The sequence below is a fragment of the Mus caroli genome, unplaced genomic scaffold, assembly GCF_978045245.1.
Source record: "Mus caroli unplaced genomic scaffold, Mus_caroli_1 scaffold_15, whole genome shotgun sequence".
NCBI lineage: Eukaryota > Metazoa > Chordata > Mammalia > Rodentia > Muridae > Mus > Mus caroli.
The window spans coordinates 71,973,332-71,994,540 of record NW_028227270.1 but is presented as its reverse complement, the minus strand read 5'-3'; the positions used below and the strand labels follow the sequence as shown (position 1 = coordinate 71,994,540).

At 48.1% G+C, this 21,209-nt stretch overlaps 1 protein-coding gene across 12 annotated transcripts in view; it reads right to left on the bottom strand.

Moving 5' to 3' along the window:
- The window catches only part of Wnk2 (WNK lysine deficient protein kinase 2), a 107,618-nt gene that overhangs the window by 70,159 nt on the left and 16,250 nt on the right, over positions 1-21,209 (bottom strand). Inside the window, exon 1 of one of the 12 annotated variants that reach the window (XM_085831107.1) lies at positions 16,668-17,404. The exons of the other annotated variants lie outside the window; for them this stretch is intronic. The gene's annotated coding sequence lies outside the window, so the exon portion shown is untranslated. Of the gene's footprint in view, positions 1-16,667; positions 17,405-21,209 lie in introns of those variants that run through there. 12 annotated transcript variants of the gene reach the window in all.

Genomic DNA, 21,209 nt, shown 5'->3' with positions numbered 1-21,209 from the left:
CACAGAAAACCACAGCTGAACATTACTCGGGGGACTTTTCTAATTTTGACTCAGTGCTTCAAATGTGTTCCCTCACTTCTTGAAGCACCTCAGTAGTCCAGAAAGGTTCAGTGTCCCTGAATGCTCCACACTGTCCTGGAATACCAGGCCTCCCTCCACCCTCAGGTCCCTAGGGGCTGAGTCAGGCTCATGGTCTCTACTGTTGTGGGTGCACACTCTTCCTGTCACAGTCTAGGTGTATGATCTGGAAGTCTGTGGGCTGGATAGGTGTATGGGGCACAACATCTGAGAGGGTGAAGCCACTGTGTCTTCCAAGGTCTGCTTCAGCATCTAGGCAAGCAGATGCTGAGGAAATCTTAGGGGGGAGTCACCAACAGACAAGAAAGTAAACATGCAATTGCCCACTGAGCCAAAAAATAAGGCTGAATGAACAAGTGGGTGTGGCCAGCCAGGGCACCTAGTTACCAAACAGAACCCTCTCTGCAGGCTGCCTGGGAGAACTGTGATTTCCCAGTCTCTGCAGGACACAGACAGGGCCAGTATCTCTGCAGGAAGAGGCTTCTGGGAGGACATAATGAAGTGAAACCACACAAGGTATAATGCAAGCAGGCTAGGGACAAGCCCTGGACAGCAGTGGGTGTCAGCTTGTGGCTGGCTCTGGAAGCTGGTTTCAAGCTCCCAAGGGTTGGCTAGACTTGGTACCCCTGTGACCAGCAGAGAAAGTTCCTGGTTTCATTCCCTCTTACACCAGCTGCAAGGGAGAAGCCCAGCCCCTGTTAGCATCATCCTGGCAACACAGACATATGGATCAACAAGCAACCAAGGTGTACCTCCCTATTTGTGTTTAAGAAAAGATATCGCCATCAAGGTCAAAGTGTTCCTCACAGCTACCAGACAAAAACAGCAGTTACAGATGTAACCTGGAAATCCAGACAGTGGATGATATACCTAGAGTCGGTTTCTGAAAGAGATAGCAGCCATCAATACTGGGTCCCAACTATCCAAACATGTGCTCAGATCGAGGGTTCGGGACTCAGGGAAGTCACCAGCGGGCACTTGCCCCACCTAGCCTTCTTTGTAAAGAGCACCAAGAAGTTCAGTTATCTGAGGTTGAAACGTGTACTAGAAAGTCCGGCGCCTCACTGCCTTGGAAGATAATGCTATCTTCTTCAGAAGGGAATGGATAGGGGCAGAGAGAAAATGACAGGTGTCAGATGACTTGAGGCCCTGCTCTCTCAAGGTCAAGCTCCTGACCCTAGGACTCTCAGTCGGTCACTGGCCAAAAGATATGGGTACCCTCACCAAAGAGAAGTGATCCATACTGTGGAGTAAATAATATAGATTAATTTTGAATATAAGCATCAAAATGCTAACTTATCAGGGCTTAATTACTTTAAAGAACTTGCTGGTTCAGGCTAGCATAAACCCAAAAGTTTGGATATCAGGAATGGCTTTAGGGTTCCCTCTCCTATCTCCAACATTCTGGAAATATCAACTCTCTCTCGATTATAAATGCCTCCTATAGGGTCCAAGTGTCAGGCACCAGCTCTCCATTAGCCACTTCACAACTAAGTCCATTGGCAAGGTCGCCTCCCACTCCAGTTGAATCTGCAAGCCCGATAATGCAGCAGTGTTCTCAGTCTCTTCTGACACTCCCCTAGTCCTCCCAGCCGATTCTGAGATACAGCCCTTTAAATAATACCCTTGTCTACCTAAGGTCTGAGACCTAATGTGCTTCTCCAGAACTGGGTGACCATTAGGAATTAATACTGCACAGGTAACCAGAACAGAAAATAAATTTTACTGAAAATATGCCTCCTCTGCACCATGGGAGCTTTTGGGAGCTGCACCAGGCACCTACGGGGGGATTTTAATTATCTCAGGAGAGAATCTCAGCCTGGCATACATCTGGCCTATCTTCTGGTGTGTGTCCATGGACTCTGAGAGGGTCTCCATTTGATCAGTGATCCTCACACTTCTTCCCAGCACTTATGAGACCTGGATCCTGTGTTCCCACATCCTCCATCAGGACCAGCAGCCTCCTTGTCAATCAATCAGGAAGTCCCACCCTTGCCATGAGTACCCATGGCATGAGTGGGGCAGTTTGAGAGTAGGCTCTGTGCACCCCTCCCCTTCCCACTCAGGGGTTTGGATTTCAGGGAGCCACCATCCACCAAAATAAAGTTGTCACAGGGCACTGTAGAGACCAGCAACCTGCCACCATCTAGCATCCAAGCAAAGGGAAATTCACATCAAGACCAGGAAGAAGAAAATTAGCAGGAGATGGCGCACGACAGATGGTGGTCCAGACACAAAGCTCTTCTGAGGCCTGGCCCATGATGTGTACAGGGGATGAAGCTGTGGGTTGTCTGGACCAATGGCGAGGCCTAAAAGTGAGTGGATGAGAGATGTGAGCCTTCCTCAGGACGTAAACAAGCATGGCTGATCTCATTAAACTTCTCTAGTAGTCTCAGGCCGCACAGAGACCAAGTGGATACCAGGCCTTTTTTCTCACAAGTGCCACCTGGGGAGGTCCTTCTGCATACCATTCCATATAGTCTCCATCACATAAGCAGGCAGGGTCACTATGGAGTCAGGGAGGTACAGGAGAGAAAGGGACATTTTCATAGATCCATAAGCAGCCCTGAAGGGAGAAGCAGCATTTAGACTTTACCTGACTGACTGTGGGAGAGGCCAGAGGGTCTTGGGTGACACCTCCTACCAATATGTCTTATACATGCTGCCCACTTGGACTTCCCGGTGAGCCTGAGAGATAGATAGCCACAATGCCTGGAGCCAGCCTGTCATCTTCCATGTCACTGTGACCTTCTAAAATGCTCCAGGTGAGTGGTTGAGGCCACACGGGTCAGAGCAGGTAGAGAAGCTAGCCACCCTCTGTTCTCTGAGCACCAGATAACTGATGGTGAAAGGAGGGGGAGGTGGTAGCCTGCGACGTACCCAGCAGTCAGAGTGGACCAGACTTCCAGAGACTCACTGTCTTCTATAGAAGTATATAGTAGACATCACTATGGTATACTCTCTGTTAGGTCAAAGCCCCAGTCCAATAGAACACACCTAAAGGCATCTCATAGGCTCTGGTCCATGTTTCTCACTCACCAAAAAAACCCAAGGGACCTGGCCCTGCTGACAACTACCTTAAACAATGGAGACCCTCAGCCTGTAGTCAAGGCCGCAGGGCTGGGGGTCCTGTCCTGGAAGGAGATGGGATAACAATGACCCTTTAGCCCAGTCCCCTCAATATCAAGTGATGGGTGGTAACATCATAGCCAGAAAGAGCTTGGTGCTAGCTGGGATGGGCCACATTTTTGGGGGTGGGGTGGGGAGAGCAGATACCAGTGGGGAGCTTCTGTACTTGCGCTCAGCTGCATCAGATATAACAGAGCAGCTGAGCAAAGAAAACAGGTGGACACGCCAGGAACAGCAGGTGGAGCTGGGTGCAGGGAATGTGGGCGTTTCATTTCCAGGTAGAGGTGTTACAGTTTACAGAGTCAACCTACAACTCGGGGAAAACTAGAGAACGCTCACAGGCAGCCTCTTCCACTCCTCAGGACAGCACCCAAGGGCCTCCTCTCCAGTCTGTGGTGCCCCTACAGGATCTAAACCACAGCCCACGCCTCGCCCCTGAGCAATGCCTCCTGGACACCTTCCCAGGGACTGGCATCATTGGTGATAACTGCAAGCAGAAAGCCTAGGGCAGGTTTAGGAGTGGCAAACCTGTTGGGACAAGTGAAAGGTACCTCTGCCATCCTCATCCACTCTTTCTAGAAGAAAACATCACTGCTGTACTTAGAACTGGTTGCGGAGTGTTCGCTGTGCCCTGCGCTGTTGTGAAACAGAGGATTAAGGCAATGTAAGCCCACTACTGCCCAGAGCTACCTCAGACCCTCCAGAACAACAGCTGGCCCCACCTGCAGTGCGTGTGTACCAATGGGGACCAGGGTGTAAGTGGACATAAGCAATTCATGTTCGGTAAGGACAGATGACCTCATCACATTTGGAGGGGTCAGCTAAGAGGCAGAAAGCCACCTCTTTGGAAATCACCTATCCCAGAGCCTTCGATTGAAAGGGACACATACCTCCCACCTCCCCCAAAGGAATCCGTAGGGACCGTTCCTACCCAGGCTATTGTAAACGAGGGATTGAGGGCACTGACCTCTGACACCACTCTGAGGTGTCAATACGAGGGTTAGTGCTCTCCAAAGCTGGACTGGAAGGCAAAAGGGCTGTTTCACCATGAATGCCAGCTATAAATTGTGCACTGGGCCCTAATTGGAGCCCCCACTGAGAACAACAGCTGACAACAGAGGCTGACACTATGAGTGTGGGCCACAATAAAGGGAGGTCACAGTAGAGGAGAGCCACTTCAGAGGAGGACAGCTATGCAAGGGGACCATCACAGAAGAAGGCCAGTCATGGAAAAGGACCTTGCTTTTCTTTTTCTTCTCTTTTGTTTTGTTTTCCTGGCTTTTGAGACAGAGTTTCTCTGTGTAGTCCTGGCTGTCCTGGAACTCACTCTGTAGCCATGCTGGCCTTGAACTCAAGAGATCCACCCACCTGCCTATGCCTCCCAAGTGCTAGGATCAAAGGTGTGCGCCACAACCACCCAGTGACTTCAGTTTTCTTCAGGGAATATCAGCTTTACTTTCATGTAGAGAAGCCTTGGAAACTGCCTAAACTAGAAGGTTATAAAGAAGAAGCTTCAGAGAGCATACAAGCCAAGAAGCTCACAGAATCCCCCTGCCCTGGAAACCCCTCCTGAGGGCCATCCTGCACCTCCCTGAATACCTGAAGGGTCCAGTCCCCCTCGAGCTGATCATACCACATATCTGATTTCTAGAAAGGGTAGGCCCTACCTCACAGCCTCTTCCCTGCGGGGTCACCTAAAGATAGATTTGGACGGCATCATGGCCACGGGTCAGCAGGATTAACACAGCTCAGTCAGCAGGGACAGCTCCCTCAGGGTGAGGCTGTGGAATTCTGCTCAGTTAGTGTTGGATGCCAGGCTGCTAGGACTGCCCACTCCCTTGGGGATTGAACTCTGGCAGTCTACCTCACTGGGCAGATGCTGCATCTTTCTATCAGGCCCAACACTTGAGGGCATCTCAGGGCGAGTAGCATAGGTATAGGATCTTAACGTTCTGCTGAAAGCTGTGGTGGCCTCTCCAGACACGAAGCTCAGGGCACTCAAGAGGGCTGGGAAATGTGTATGTGTTGCTGTATCAAGCTCATTTCTGGCTCAGTACTCCAAGACCTGCTTCTTAAACTGTATATCACAGCCCCAAATAGGATAGCCGAAGATGGATGGAGGAAACAGAAATCTGGCCACAGCAAAAAGGTTCATGAGGGGCAGCAAGATGCTCAGCAAGTAAAAGTGCTTGCGGTATAAGCCTGGTGACCTAAGTTTGATCCCTGGAACCCCACAGTGGAAGAAGAGAATGAACTCTCCAAAGCCGTCTTCTGACCTCCACACCCACACATGTGCCTGCACCTGAACTTCACACACACACACACACACACACACACGACAATAATAAATAAAATTTTAAAACAGGAAAATAAAAGGCTTATGAAAATGCAGTGGCTGCATACTGACTCAAAAGCAAATGCACAGTGAATCTGTTGTGTTTCCAACAGCATTTGCTGGTGTTAATCATAAGACTCTGCTGCAGCGCTGACCCTGAACACACGGCATAAGCACTATGCACTGCGTCTGCTGGCACACCAGCAAGTTCTGTGCGCAGGTAGCAGACTCCCCGCCCCTGCTGTGAACTGCAGTGTTTTTACTGTACACACACAATGTTCTGCTCTTAAAGAAACACAACGGTCTAATTATGGAAAACAGAGACTAAATATTTTCTGTCATCCCTCAGCATGTAAGTAATGTCAAAATAGCATCTCTTTGGATCGTGTTGTGTTAAGTGTTTGATTTTAAGATTTCTGTTTTGGGTTGCTGGCTTACATTTCTTTTTCCTTTCTTTTTTCTTTTTTTAAATTAAGACTGTAAGAGCCAGAAGATAAAGGGTTTCGCTGTGAGACTGCATTTTGTCGTAAAGTTAGAAGCTTCACCCATAAAGTTTCACCAATGTGAATGACAAAACATGAGCTGAATAAGCTGATGGGGGCAGCGGGGGAGGGAATCCTACACAGAGAACTACAGGCAACTCAGGGATGCCGAGAGTGGGGGAAAAAAAAGTTCTTCCCCAGGGAGGAGCACACCCATTGGTTATCCTATGCCAAATGGTCAGCCCTGGAAACACACATACAAGTAACATACAGACTGAGCAGGTAGCAGTTAGGAATGTGTATTTGTACACATATACATCTATGCATGTAACAACAATTAAAAAAAAAGAGTCCATGAATTTGAAAGAGAGCAAGAACTGGAACACAGGAGAATGTAGTGGGTTTGGCCAAGTGTTGTTATATCTCAATGTTAATTTGGGCCTCTAGAACTGTTTATTCAAATGTCTATACATAGTTTTTGAGAACCTGTAGCTAACTGGTTTTGATTGGCAAATAAAAATATCAATAGCCAATATATGAGAGGGACAGACAGAGGCAAGATTTTAGATTGCCCAGGCTTAGGACCAGGAGAGAGAGAAAAGAGGAGAGATCTGTCATGTCAGGAGAGGTGGAGGACAGGAGAGAGCCCATGTCTGAGAAGAGTGCAGACAGAGAGACATGGCCACCCTGTGAAGGAGCCAGGAGAGTGGGGTCCAAAGCTCAGCTCAGTGAAACAGTCCTCTGGGTCCAAAATTTCTAAAATATAACACCTAATAAATAATAACTCGAGATTATTGGCAGGAAGTACATTAACCCACATAGAGATTAAACAATGGTCCAGCCACTGAATTATATAAGACATATCAAAATATAAAGATGATAGATAAATGTCTTTCATTTAAGAACATAAACCACTGAGGCAAGGCTGGAGAGATGGCTCAGAGGTTAAGAGCACTGACTGCTCTTCCAGAGGTCCTGAGTTCAAATCCCAGCAACCACATGGTGGCTCACAACCATCTGTAATGAGATCTGACACCCTCTTCTGGAGTGTCTGAAGACAGCTACAGTGTACTTACATAAAATAAATAAATCTTAAAAAAAAACAAACAACAACAACAACAAAAACCACATTGAGGCAGGTAGCAAACCCGCCAGCAAGAATTTATTAATTAATGATTTCAAGAGGAGAATTTGAGGGAAGGAAAGAGAAGGGGGGTGATGATATAATTATAATTTCAAAATATAAGAGAAATAATAAGGAAACCTTAATATCATTCATTGAATTCTGGCTGGGGCTAAGACAGAATTTCTAACAATTTCTGAAAAAGGCCGTGGACATGTTTCTACTATTTTGTACTACATATTTCTGTAAATAGTGTTCTCAGTATTGACAATTATAAAGTCACAGTATCGATCAAGTCTGGGAGGCATTGAAGATGCTCTGTGTCCAGCAGTATCAAATATTCACCAAGATTTAATTATTTATGTAAAAATAAACAAGTCCATCTATCTAATTAGTGTGTTAAGTCTTTGACAAATGGCAAAATTATGGGCACTCCAAAGATTTGATTTAAAATAGATTTCTTTTTAAGTTATTGTATTTGATTCATAGACCTATTTTGCATCCAAGGTAACAAATATACAAAGTTTAACAAGTCCTGCTCATTAACACCCCCAGGAGGAAGTTGACTGCACTACCTTCTCTCCCCTCTCCAAAGGCCCTAAGTGGTCTGAATGACCCCACCAATATCTAAGATGGCCTTGGAGGTCAGGCTACAAGGACCCGAGACCAGAGAATGGCTTCATGCTGGATGTCTGAGTAGCCATGCTTTGAGCATGAACATCCAAGGTGTCCCTCTCAGCCAGACACATTCCTAAGATGCAGGCTGAGTGGTAGAGACATGGGCCTTATTCTAACTGCCTCAAGAAGAAAAAGGAGATCTCGAAGAAAGACAAAATCAGCCAGGCCTGGTGGGACAGGCTAGCAATCCCAGCACCCTGAAGGTAGAATCAAGGGTTTCCAGAGCTCAAGTCGTCCTTGGCTACCAAAAAGTACAAGGCCAGCCTGGGATACAAGAGAGGGATATGGGGGACAGATCATCCAGAGCTGTAATTAGTTTGTCCACAACTTTTAAATATGTCAATAACAAATGTCCAGACAGAGGACAATGGACAAAAATGAGAAAAAAAAATAGTAACAACAATGCTGAATATTGGATGTGGACTTTAAAAGAGCCAGGTTAGCATCTGGAGAGATGGCTCAGTAGTTAAAGAGCTCAGATTGCTCTTCTAGATGACTGGACTTTGATTTCTGGCATCCGCACAGTGACTCACAACCATCTTTAACTACAGTTCTGAGATATCCAGTGCCCTCATCTGGCCTCCCAAGGAACTGCTATAAACATGGTGAGTGTTCGTGCGTGTGTGTGCGTGCATGTGCATAGACATAGATAGATAGATAGATAGATAGATAGATAGATAGATAGATAGATAGGTTTACGTGCATATATGGGATTCATGTGGCTAAGAAAGTAGAAGATAAATCATTTCATCAGAACTAAGACCTGTAGAATAAGAATATAAAAATCTAGAGCTGAAAACTAAAATGAGGAACTCAATATATAGGTTTGACATAGATACAGATGGGGTGGCTCTAGCAAACTGGAAGGCAAGCTAGAAAATATAAGACCAGGGCTAAGGTGATGGGTCAGCGGGTAAAGTGCTGGCTGGCTCCACAAGCATGGAGGCCAGAGCTTGGAGTCCCCAGAACCCCTGTAAAAACTCGTGGTCATGGTAACGTATCTGAGATTCCAGAGTGTGAGAAACAGAGACTGGGGACCTCCCAGAGCAAGCTGGCTAAACAGATGTGGTGGTTTGAATAAAAAAAGGACTCCCAGAGACTCATGGGGAGTGGCACCAACAGGAGGTGTGGCCTTGTTGGAGAAAGTATGTCACTAGGGGTGGCCTTTGAGGTCTCAGATGCTCAAGCCAGGCCCAGTGTCTCTCTCTGCCTGCTGCCTGTAGATCCAGATGTAGAACTCTCAGCTATGTCTCCAACACCATGTCTGCATGCATGCCACCATACTTTCTGCCATGACAACGGTAGACTAAACCTCTGAACTGTAAGCCAGCCCCAATTAAATGTTTTTCTTTGTAAGAGTTGCCGTGTTCATGGTGTCTCTTCACAGCACTAGAAACCATAACTAAGGTACCGGACTAGGTAAAATAGGGAATTCTAGACTCAGTGAGAAACCCAGAGTCACTATGTAAGGTGGAGAGTAATCAAGGAAGACTTGGTCCAATGTTAACTCAGGTCTCCACATATGCATACAAAAGCATGCACCTACGAACATGAGCCTGCACACACCCATGCACACACCACATACAAACATAAGCAAAAGAAAATACATAGACTGAAGTCTAGACAGAAAGAAAATAACAAACAACACAGAAGAGGGTAAGAAATGCCCTGCCTGCTTGTAAATGGGTTGGTGGAATTAGAAAGCACAGAGAATGGAACCAAAGAAATATGTAAAAACCAATGCCCTCCAATTTAAAAAAATTCATAGATTTAAAAAAAAAAGTATAAGTCCCAAGCAGACCAAATAAAAAGAATATTACACCTGAGCACAACATATTTAAAATTTTTTTTTAAAGCTCAGACACAAAAAGATAATCTTAAAATAGCAAAGAGGATGGGGCTGGCAAAATGGCTCAGCCGTTAAGAGCACGGACTGCTCTTCCGAAGGTCCTGAGCTCAAATCCCAGCAACCACATGGTGGCTCACAACCACCCGCAATGAGATCTGATGCCCTCTTCTGGTGCGTCTGAAGACAGCTACAATGTACTTATGCATAATAATAAAAAAATCTTTGGGCCTGGCCAAGTGGAGTTGACCTGAGTGAGTAGGGCAACCAGAGAAACTGTAGCGAGCAGAGGTCCTAAAAATTCAATCCCCAACAACCACATGAAGGCTCACAACCATCTGTACATGGACTCATATACATAAATAAATAAATCTTTAAAGAAAAAAATAGCAAAGAGGAGGGGTATTTGCTGCTCCCTTGCAAAGAACTCTCAGTTCCCAGCATCCAAGTCAAGTGGTTCACAGCTCCAAGGAGCTGGGGCTGCTTTTGCTCTCGGAAGCCACCTGTCCTCTCGGACACAACACACACAGATATGCACTTTATTTTAAATGTTTTTCTTTAAATAGCAAATAGGTTGGGAGGCAAGGTATTTACAACCTTCAAAGGAGCCACCAGAAGAGGGGCGTCTGACCTCAACGGAAACCATTGAAAATGGTCTGCACAGCCTCTTGCAAAGGGTTGGAAAAAAAGACAACTTTCAGCCCATGATTACAAACCAGAAAAAAAAAAGAAAATCAAGAATAAAGACGCTTCTAGACACAGACGTTCCGGACAAACAGATACTAAAAGGAATACAAAGGAGAGACCTTCAGGTACAAGACAAACAGTCACAGCTGGGACTGCAGGGAAGATTAGAAAGCAAAGGAAAGGATATATGCATTAGTCATACGCAACCAGTACTGACTACGCAAGAGGACAATAATGTCGTGTGAGATACAAGACCGATGTGCACAGCGGCAGGGTGAGGGGTGGCTTAGTTGGGAAGTGTGAGGTCCTGAGTTCTATCCCTAGAACCCACATGAAAAATCCAGGTGAAATAACAAGCCATACATCTGGGAAGGGGCTGTCAGGGAGAAGGAGGGCGTGACTGAAGGAAGGAGGTAAGGGAAGGCGGGGTGAGGGCGGTAAGAATGCATTATGTATGTGCATGAAATCGTCAAAGAACAAACAGACCAGGAATCCTGTAAAACTTAAAAGCCAGGTGAGTAGCACACTTGGCACCTCTCGGACAGTGGGAGGCTGAGACAGGGAGATCTGTCAGGCTCTGCGGCCAGTCAGCTTACTCTGTATGGCAAGCTCTGGGCTAATGGGAGAGTCTCTGTCATTAAAAAAAAAAATGGGGGTAGGGAGATGGCTCAGCAGGTAAGAGTACTTGCCACTCAAGTTTTATGGAGCCGAGTTTGGATCCCCAGTACCTGTGCAAAAAAAAGCCACAAGCGGCCGTGCACATGCTTAGATCCAGCACTATGAAGGGCAAATGCAGGAAGATCAGTAAGGTTTACTGGCTGCCAGCCTAGCTCCAGGCTGAGTGAGAGACCCTGTCTGAAGGGAATAAGAAAGAATGACAGAGCAGAATACCAGACATTCTCCTGGGGCCTCTGCATGTAGGCACAACACATGACACACACATGCATATCCAACACACACACACACACCAAGATGGCTCCTGAGGAATGAAGGAGTGAAACCCAAGGTTGACTTCTGGCTTCCACACGAATGTATACATGTGTGCACACACTTGTATGTGCATACATTAAAAACATAAAAAATAGATGGGGATTAAATTATCCAATATTAAAAAAAAAAACAGAGTAGAGTGGTCATATAATGTTTGTGCTGCCTGGGAGGTATCCAGAAAGTATGGGTTTATGCCAAGCCTTAGAAATGCAGTATAGAGCAGGGCAGCAGTGGTGCATGCCTTTAATCCCAGCACTTTCGAGGCAGAGGCAGGTGGATTTCTGAGTTCAAGGCCAGCCTGGTCTACAGAGTGAGTTCCAGGACAGTCAGGACTATACAGAGAAATCCTGTCTTGGAAGAGAAGAGAAGAGAAGAGAAGAGAAGAGAAGAGAAGAGAAGAGAAGAGAAGAGAAGAGAAGAGAAGAGAAGAGAAGAGAAGAGAAAGCAGTACAGGGCTGGTGAGATGGCTCAGCAGGTAAAAGCACTGACTGCTCTTCTGAAGGTCCTGAGTTCAAATCCCAGCAACCACATGGTGGCTCACAACCACCCGTAATAAGATCTGACGCCCTGTTCTGGTGTGTCTAAAGACATAATAAATACATTCATCTTTTGGGGGAAAAAAAAGTAAGTACAAGCTTAAAACTTCCCAGAGCCCAAGAACTGCTCATTTAATTACAGGGCAGCCACGCCTGTGAAGATGAAATGGTTGTGAAGATCGCCGCTGCAAGCGTGTGCACGCCTGTGATGAAATAATGACCCCCAAATGACACAGACACACTGAATGAGAAGAGACAGCAGATGCAATCAGCACCGCCTCACACAGCCACCAAGCCAATTACCCTACTGTCCTAAAGAGCCCTGCTTCAGCACTCGCCTTCCCCAGAGCTTGCCCGCGGCAGAAATACAAGGCTGTTGCAGCCCCTCTGGAAAGCTAGGGTAATGATTCCCTCCAGGTGCAGAGTAACTGCATATGTGATGCAGAGCTGTGCTCCTCTCTAATGTCCCTTCCTGGAAGGAGGTTAGCACCTGGGTGAAGACAGACCTCCCACTCTACCTCCAACTGGATCTGAGGCTCTGTAAGATGCTATTCCTCCTTTGGCTAGGACATTTCACATCCTGAGACCTGAGAGCCAAACATGCCGTGACTTCATATTGGAAAGATCTGGGTTTGGGGAACTCTCCTTCTTCCTCAAATGTCCCTTCCCCTGTGCCTCTATTTCTCTTACTTTAGTCAGTTACTGAAGGTCATGTATGATGGAATAGTTATGAATGCCCTGGGCCCACAAGTGACCTGCTGATAGGACCTCTGCCCTCAAGGTTCAGCTCTGTAGGCAGGGCAAGCTGATACTGGCCCTACTTTGGGAAACTAGATTCAGACAAACTCAACAACAGCAGGTGTCAAGTCAGAACCTGGGCTCCTGCAAACATGCTCAGGTGTCTGCACATGTGTACACCAGACAGTCCAGAGTCCTGTGTACACCTGTTCTCAGAGGTCCAGAGGGCTGTTCCTGACTGGAATGTCACAACCAGGGGTCATCAGCAGCAGATATAAAGGCCAAGATAGCAGCCATACACACAGGGCACACTGTCCAAATTGTCAGCACAGGCCTGTCTCCCTGAGACCTGGTGCTGCTGCTGGCAGGCCCACATTCTCAATCACTGAGATCCATTAGACAGGAATGTCACACCAAACCCAATGATTGAATGAAAGAATGAATGAATGAAGAGACCCTTTCCCCATCCAAGCTGTAGGCTTCACTGAAGGAGTCCAAGATCTCTCCATTTCCTTGTCCCCTAAAGGGTCTTGGGTGTCTCTCACAACTGAAATCCTGGGTTCAAACTGTGGTCATGAGCTGCAGTGTTTTTCCCGTGGTACTAAGTCTTTTACTCTCCTACGGACATAATGTGCTCAGGCTACAGGAGACCCTGCCACACGGGAAAATAAAACAAAACAAGGAAATAAAAAAATGCTGTTTGAGTTAGTTACTGACATGAGTTTCACAAAAACTGCTCAATGAATTTTGGTTTCAGAATGGGATAGGATTTCCAGTAGTTTCTGAAAGGGCTTTAAACACTCCTGCCTCATTGCACTTTAGATCTGTGTGAACTGAAACATGAGATGAAAAGAGTCAGTGAATGAAGAAGCACTGAGTGAAGGAGGCAGTGAAGAACAAGGCATGATGGGAGAAAGAATGGGCAAGACGGGTGACCGAATGGCAAAGAAGTGGCTGAGAAAGTGAATGGCGTATGAGGAAGGCAAGACTGAATGAACAGATTAACTGAATAATGATAGACAGGAAATATGCAAGGCAAAATGAGTGAATGAACAAATGCATGGCAAATGAACGAGCAGGTGAATGAATGAATGTAGGGAATGAATGCATAATAAATGAATGGTGAATGAATGAATGGGTAGAGGAATAAGTGATTGTAGGGAATGAATACATGGTGAATGAATGAATGAATGAATGGGTAGGGGAATAAGTGATTGTAGGGAATGAATACATAGTAAATGAATGAGTAACTGACTAGCAAATGAGTGGGTGACTGAGAGAATAAGAAAGCGAGTGGGTGGGGACTGGGAGACTGCGTGGAGCCTAGCCCCCTCTCTAACCTCAGGCAAACACAGAACAAGGAAGATTTAAGAGTCAGCACCTAGATCCCAGCAACTCCTCTCCTTGAAATTTCCCAAAACCTGCAAATGGAAGTTCTCGAACACTAGGCAGCTGTACATCCTGGAGCGTCCATGACTTGCTACCGTCCTGCATTCCAAGTTCTATTCTACACGTGCATCACACACACAACTCATACCTCACAGCCTATGTCATATACTAGGGCCTCTTAACCCATTTCTGCCTAAGAAATTGTTATGTGACCCTAGGAATGTAGGCATATATATATATATATATATATATATATATATATATATACAGATTTAAGATTTACATTTCCTGAAAATAAATCATAAACACTGTATTTTAAAGCAGCTCCTTGGTCCAGGTAGCTGAGTATCTGCTATACCAGTGACAAGCAGAGCCCTGGAGCTCGCTGGTCAGCCTGCCCTAATCAGGTAGCACAAGGCTCAGTGACTGGCCTGGTCTCAAAATAAGGTGGAGAATGACTGAGAAAGACTCCTTTCATATCTCAAAGAACATACATGGGCTGGAACAAGACCCCTGGCACATATGTAGCAGATGTGCAGCTCAGTCCCCGTGGCTGCCTTGTCTAGCCTCAGTGGGAGAGGATACACCTAATCTGGCAGAGACTTGATGCACCAGGGTTGGGGGATACCCAGGAGGGCCCATCTTCTCAGAGGAGAAAGGGATGGGAGATAGGAGGCGGGACTCTAGGAGGGGGTACTGGGAGGCAGAGCCGCATTTGGGATATAAATTAATTGATTAAAAAAATAATCAGTGCTGAGAATGCCAGTTCATATGAGTCTGTAGTGCAATACAGCAGGAGTGTGTTTAAAGCCCTTTCAGAAGCTATTGGAAATTCTGTCCCATTCTGAAGCTAAAATTCATTGAACAGTTTTTGTGAAACTCATGTCAGTAACTCAAACAGCATTTTTTGTTTTGTTTTGTTTTATTTTTTGCTTGTTTTGTTTTCCCATGTGGCAGGGTCTCCTGTAGCCTGAGCACATTATGTCCCTAGGAGAGTAAAAGACTTAGTACCACAGGAAAAACACTGCAGCTCATGACCACAGTTCTGAACCAAGAGATTTCAGGCAGTTGTCTCCCAGCCTGAGGCATGCACAGCATAAAGCCACTCAATACATGGGTGAGGGCTGCCAGAAACTCCTATAGACTCCTTACCTGTTTGATTTTGAATTAATTTTTTTTGTCACTTCATGTTCAGAAACCTTTTATTGTTGCCAGATTCTCCCAGTCCCTATATTCAGTCACATGACTCTACACGAGGCCACTACCCCATTTAAGAAGCTCGGTCAAACAGGACATGTCACATGTTTCCACTCTACGTCACAACACAACACCTTTCATGTCACACAACATACACCAGCACATGCCTGGCTACAATCCTGGGTTACACACCACACATCAGGTTACATCACCACACATCAGATTACATCACCACCTCCTCAACCATAACTACAGCTTTCCCTTTGTGGTAAAATCCAATCTTTGCTAAGATTTGGTAAAAATAGGAGCTGGAGAAGTGGCTCGGCAGGTAAAGTCTCTTTGCTCCTGAGCTCCATGACTTGGGTTCAGTCCACAAGGACCTAAAATCAACTCCAGCAAATCGTCCTCTGAGCACTGTATGCATGCTGTATGCATGCACTGTATGCATGCTGTGGCATGTGCACATACAGGCCCACAAAATAAACGGATAGATAGATAATTTTTAAAACTTTAAAGTCCTGGTAAGATAGGCGTTTATTCCACTCCATCTTCACCTGAGGGGTCCAGGGGAACACCACATTGCCCAGGTTAGCTACAGACATTGTGATTAGACACAAGGGTTCTCCTTCTGTCACAATGCCATCTGTCCCTTGACCTAAGCACAGCCCATTGGTAAGAACAAATCAAGACCAAGAGGACACCAGGCTGTTTTCCACTGAGGTCCCCGAGGCTTGGAGCTGACTATAGAGTCTGCTTCCAGAGAGAGAAGCCCAAGGATGGCCCTGGGGCCATTATGACCCACCATATTCCCCAGGCCACTGACAGCACAGTAGGTCATCAACCTGTCCACACTCTAAGCAAGGAATAGGCATGAGGACCAGCTTGTCCTGACCTAGGCCCAGATTCAGCCTCCACTGTAGAGCGAACACAACTTTGTTAACAAATGCATTTCCTACAGCTTCCCAGCCCCATCCCTTCTGGTACAGACCCTGCCTCATGGCCACCCTCCCCAGATAAGAAGCCTACACATACCTCTCTAGATGCTTTTCTCTGGAGACCAGTGGAAAGAAAAAAAGCTATTTCTAAGGGGGCTATATTTCTCTGTCAGGCTGCAGCAGCCTTGGGTAGATGAGGCTGGAAAGCTCAGGCTGTTGTAGCCTGGCACCAGGCTCCTCTAGAACCACAACCGTTGAACACCCAGAGGGGAGTAGCTCACCAATCGTATGCATAAGAACACAGAGAGCACACACCACAGGGAGAGGAACCAGACACGTGAGCAGACGTCCTCACGCTGGACAATGAGAACAATATATTTCTCCTACTCTTTCTTCAAAAGTATTCCTCAGAAAATTATAAAGCATCATGTCGTGTTAACACAAAATGCCACTGCGGAAGAATACTGCCCAGCCCAGCTGTGGATGCTGGTACAAAGACATAAACCACCAGAGCATACACTCACCTGGGACCGTCCGCTCCAGGCTCGTCAGGGAAGCCATCAGGCACCATGCTGCTCTGTATCTTGCCTGGAAATTGTCCTTGCAGTGTTACTTACAAGTAACAGAAGGAACCAGACACCCAGGAGGACCCAGAAGAGAACTGAAAGAGGGTCTTGGGACCCTCACGGTGCCCCTGGATGTGGGGGCAGGGAGCAGGCACAAAGGTGCAATGCAGTTTTCACACACAAAAACTGAAGCCACAGCCGAGCTTCCCTGAATGCATGGGGCTCTTCTCTCACGTCTCCCCAATTATCCACCATCCGCAGCGCTCCATGAAATCCAAGACAGCCGCTGGTGAGCATGCAGGGCAGGCATCCTCCAGAGGACCCGGGCCGTGACCCAGGCAGCAGCGGACTGTTTACAGCGAGACTATTTTCATTTCCACAGCAATGTTACCATGGAGTTTAATTCCTGAAGTGCTCTCTTTGGCATCCGCTCTATAAATGGCTTCGGGTTTGCACCAATATACTCACTGGAGAAAGAACTGCCATTTCTGTGAAGCGTGACTGCCTCTCCCTAAGTTTCCACCACCTGTAGGGATACTCCTGGAGGAGCTGGGAAGGAGGAGCTGGCCTCATCTGCCATGAGCATAGGCGGAGCACCTGCTTCTTACTGAATGGGTTGAGGAAGGCAGGAGGCCCCTCGAGGGTGCTTAGCTGGGGAATCCCTTCCCTACCGAGGAACAGCAGGCAAAGACAGGCTGAACCCACCACTCTGTAATCAGGGGTACTTGCATTTTCTGACCTGTTTGAAGCCACCCTCAGTAGTAAGGACTTGTTGCCCAGGCCCTCGGCTTCCCATGTGGCCAGGCTTCCTGATTTGGACAATCCACATATGGAGAGCCTCTCAAGTCTAGGGAGAGTCTGGCAAAGGCTGAGTTGGCACTATGATAGACTCTGTGGACGCCATTCCAGCAGAAGGAGAGACAGAGAGGCCTAAAAGGTGACTGTCTTTCCCAGGTCTGACAGCCAGAGCACAGCTCACTACAGCCCTACCCCCACCCCTACCCTAGGATGCACAGTTCTATCCTCCCAGGCTTCTGCAACAGCCAGCTGCTGCCACATACATCTCCCAGGGAGAGGAGGAAGAGAGAGGCAAAGAGGCCCATCTTAGTCAGGGTTTGTATTCCTGCACAAACATCATGACCAAGAAGCAAGTTGGGAAGGAAAGGGTTTATTCAGCTTACACTGCCACATTGTTGTTTATTACCAAAAGAAGTCAGAACTGGAACTCAAGCAGGTCAGGAAGCAGGAGCTGATGCAGAGGCCATGGAGGGATGTTCTTTATTGGCTTGCTTCCCCTGCCTTGCTCAGCCTGCTTTCTTATAGAACCCAAGACTACCAGCCCAGGGATGGCACCACCCACAATGGGCCTCCCACCCTGGATCACTAATTAAGAAAATGTCTTACAGCTGTATCTCATGGAGGCATCTCCTCAAGGGAGGCTCCTTTCTCTGTGATAACTCCAGCTTGGGTCAAGTTGACACACACAAAACCAGAGGCCCTGGTAGGGACTCTTCCCATCTCTCCAGGAAGCACAGTCCCTTTTGTCCATCTTCCAACCAGGGGCTCACCCACAGGGCATAGCAGTACAGTGGACTATGATCAGGGCCAGCTTCTCAGGGTGGGCAGGCATGCACCCACCTAGGACCTTGTAGGACATGCCCCACCTATCCCTATCAGCCACAAGACCATCAATCTCATAACACACCAAGAGTCAGAGGGAGCAATCCATGTCACTCACATCTCACATGAGGAGAAGAGCCAAGCTGGTGTCACCTTGCCCTGGATCCCCAGGTCCCTTGGCCTACACACACTCAGTCACTTGCTGGTGGCTCACAGGTATCACATGACATGCATTCTCTTCTTGGTCTATCTGTCAAAACTCTCCCAATACTAGGATCTCAAAGGAGCAACCCTGACTTGCAGAAATGACCTCTAGTAGGGCACACACCAGCACCAGAGATCACGCCTACCACAGGGGCCTGCAAAAGAACAGAGAGGCATCAGAGCAGTTCTGAGACCAGCCTTCCATGAAGAATTCCATTCTTCACAGCACTGTGTCCTTATCATGGGTCCCACCATGAACTGTCCCCACCGTGAGCTTCAACACCACTCGGCCAAGGCTGCTGTCACTCCAGGGATCAGAACCACTCGATACCCCTTTTCACCAATATGCACCCATTTCTAGTGTTGCCCAGGACCTCTGGCCTATCTAGGGCCCAAGACCTGCTCTCCAAAATACACCCCTATCAACCTTGGAGCCAGGCCTTCACAGGTTCCAGGAAAGGCCCCCAGGACCAGGTGTCCCCAAAGCAAGGCTTCTCCAGCACTGCCCCAGCTCTGTGGCACTAAGAGTAAAAGTCAACACCAAAGATAAAATAAAATCCCTCAGCAGTGCCAAAAATACCTCCCCACGGGATGAGACTCAGCGGGCGCCAGCTTCCACAGCAGCAACTGTTGCTATGGAGACCAGGCTCCAGACAGGCCGAAGGGAGGGCCAGAGGAACAGAGAGGAGACTACAGAGGGACAGAGAAGGGCTAGCCAGAGCAGTTAGGGAAATAGAGGGACAGCCAGGAGGGTTGACAGGGGTGGGAAAGGCCTGGAGGCCATAGCTGAAAGGGCCAGAGAGGACACTATATGGAATGGGAGCTGAAGAATGAGGGATAGAGGATAGCCCCCAGGCGGTCTCCCCAAGTGACAAGGGTTCTAGGCAGAGTCCAACTGACAGCCTTAGTCTATCGCAGTCATCTGGTCTTCTGACATGGGGTTTAGTCCACCCCATCTTGATCACAGCTGCCCCTGCCCCACCCTGGTGAGACCAAAGGGCACAGTAGCCAGTCTGCACAATATATGAGACCTCCCCCTGCCCCAGTCCCTGGCAAGAGTGGTCCCCACAAAGTCCCCTTAGCCACACCACCTATCTATCCCCTAGACACTGCTATAAATGATCCACTAATGGAGCCATGGGGAATTGGCTCAGCACTGAATCTGATGGCCAAGTGACAGTGGGGAGAGAGGATCTGGGGATGAAGGGCCAGTACAATGGCCTGTCAGCACACTTCAGGTCAGGCTTCTCTCAGACTGCCCTGTTCCCTTACCCACCCAGCCTGGCCTAACCTGTCATGACCTGCTCTAAGTTGATCTCAGCCTAAGGCAGGACACAGCTCTGCAGGCCTGGGAGAGCTGGGGAAGGTAGGCTACCCCTGCAGCCCTGCACCCTGCCACACTGGCCAGACATACCTGATGCATACCACGCCTCCTGGTAGCACTCTCTGGACCCTGATGTGCTGCCACATCAGGACAGGGGACAGAGCCTCCCAGCCCATGTCACAAAGCACACACCACGAGCCATCGTCATCTCTGTTACATGCAGGCCTGGGAAGGTGTCTGCCTTGTGGGAGATTGCCTTGCTCTTGTGACTTCCCTGTGCCAGGGCCCCAGAGGTGGGCAAACAGGTCTTCCCATACATTTATGTAGTGCCCCGCATCCTCAGGGAGCTAAGTCAGATGAAAGCCCTGTATCAGCCTGTCCATCAGGGACACTGCTGCCCCATGACAAGGCTGGAGAGACTTGAGCCTCAGCCTCCACACTAGTACTATGCACCAGGACATGGCCCTGACAGTTGCCATTTGAACACCAGCCTGCACATCTGACAAATGCCATCAGACATGGTCTTTGGTGACAAGGGCACAGTCCCCACAGGAACCCCACAAAGGCAGACCAGCCAAGAGCTGTCCCCACCACGAGCCCTAACACCACTTAGCCTGTAGAACTGCAGCACCCCCTCCAACTGTGAGTGTCTGCCAAAAACAGCGTGCAAGTACCTTGATGTCCCCCAAACCCCAGAAAACCTTCCTGCTGAGCAGAGAGGACATGTGGGTGTAGTGGCCATTCACAGTCATAGCTTTGACCCTTGTGATTCAGCCTCCACCAAGAAGCCTGTCACAGCCCCACCTGCAGATGAGCGGAAAACACGCAAAGGTCTTTGTCTAAAGGCTGTCAGCTGTGCAAATGTTCACCCTCCCCATCAGGGCCCCAGGGCCCCCAGGTAGTTCCTGCTCCTCCCAGACACACAGTGTCCCCTGGGCCCATGGGACAGGTGGCCCCTCCATAAAGCTTCCTCAAAGAGCTCCTCATTCCTGCAGAAGCACCCCCAGGGCAGGACTGTTCCCAAGCAAGCTAAGCAGAGGATATATACGTGTAATCAGACACGTGTGACCTAGCGGGGTTGTCCACACACACAGCCATACAGGAGGCCAAAACAAGCCATAGGGCAAGGCACTGGGGCCCCTGTATATTGCCAAAAAGCCTGTGCTATACTCAGGTCACCACTTCTTTCCTGGCTCAGTGGCCAAGGCCAGGAAGTCAGAAGGGTGAGACCCTAAGCCAAGCCCAGCCCCTCACCACCCAGTAAACACTCCAGATGGGAAGCTGGCAGGTGCCAGTGTCCACCCTGGCAGGCAGGGGGGCTCTGCTCTGGCCTGGGGTGAATAGACACAAAG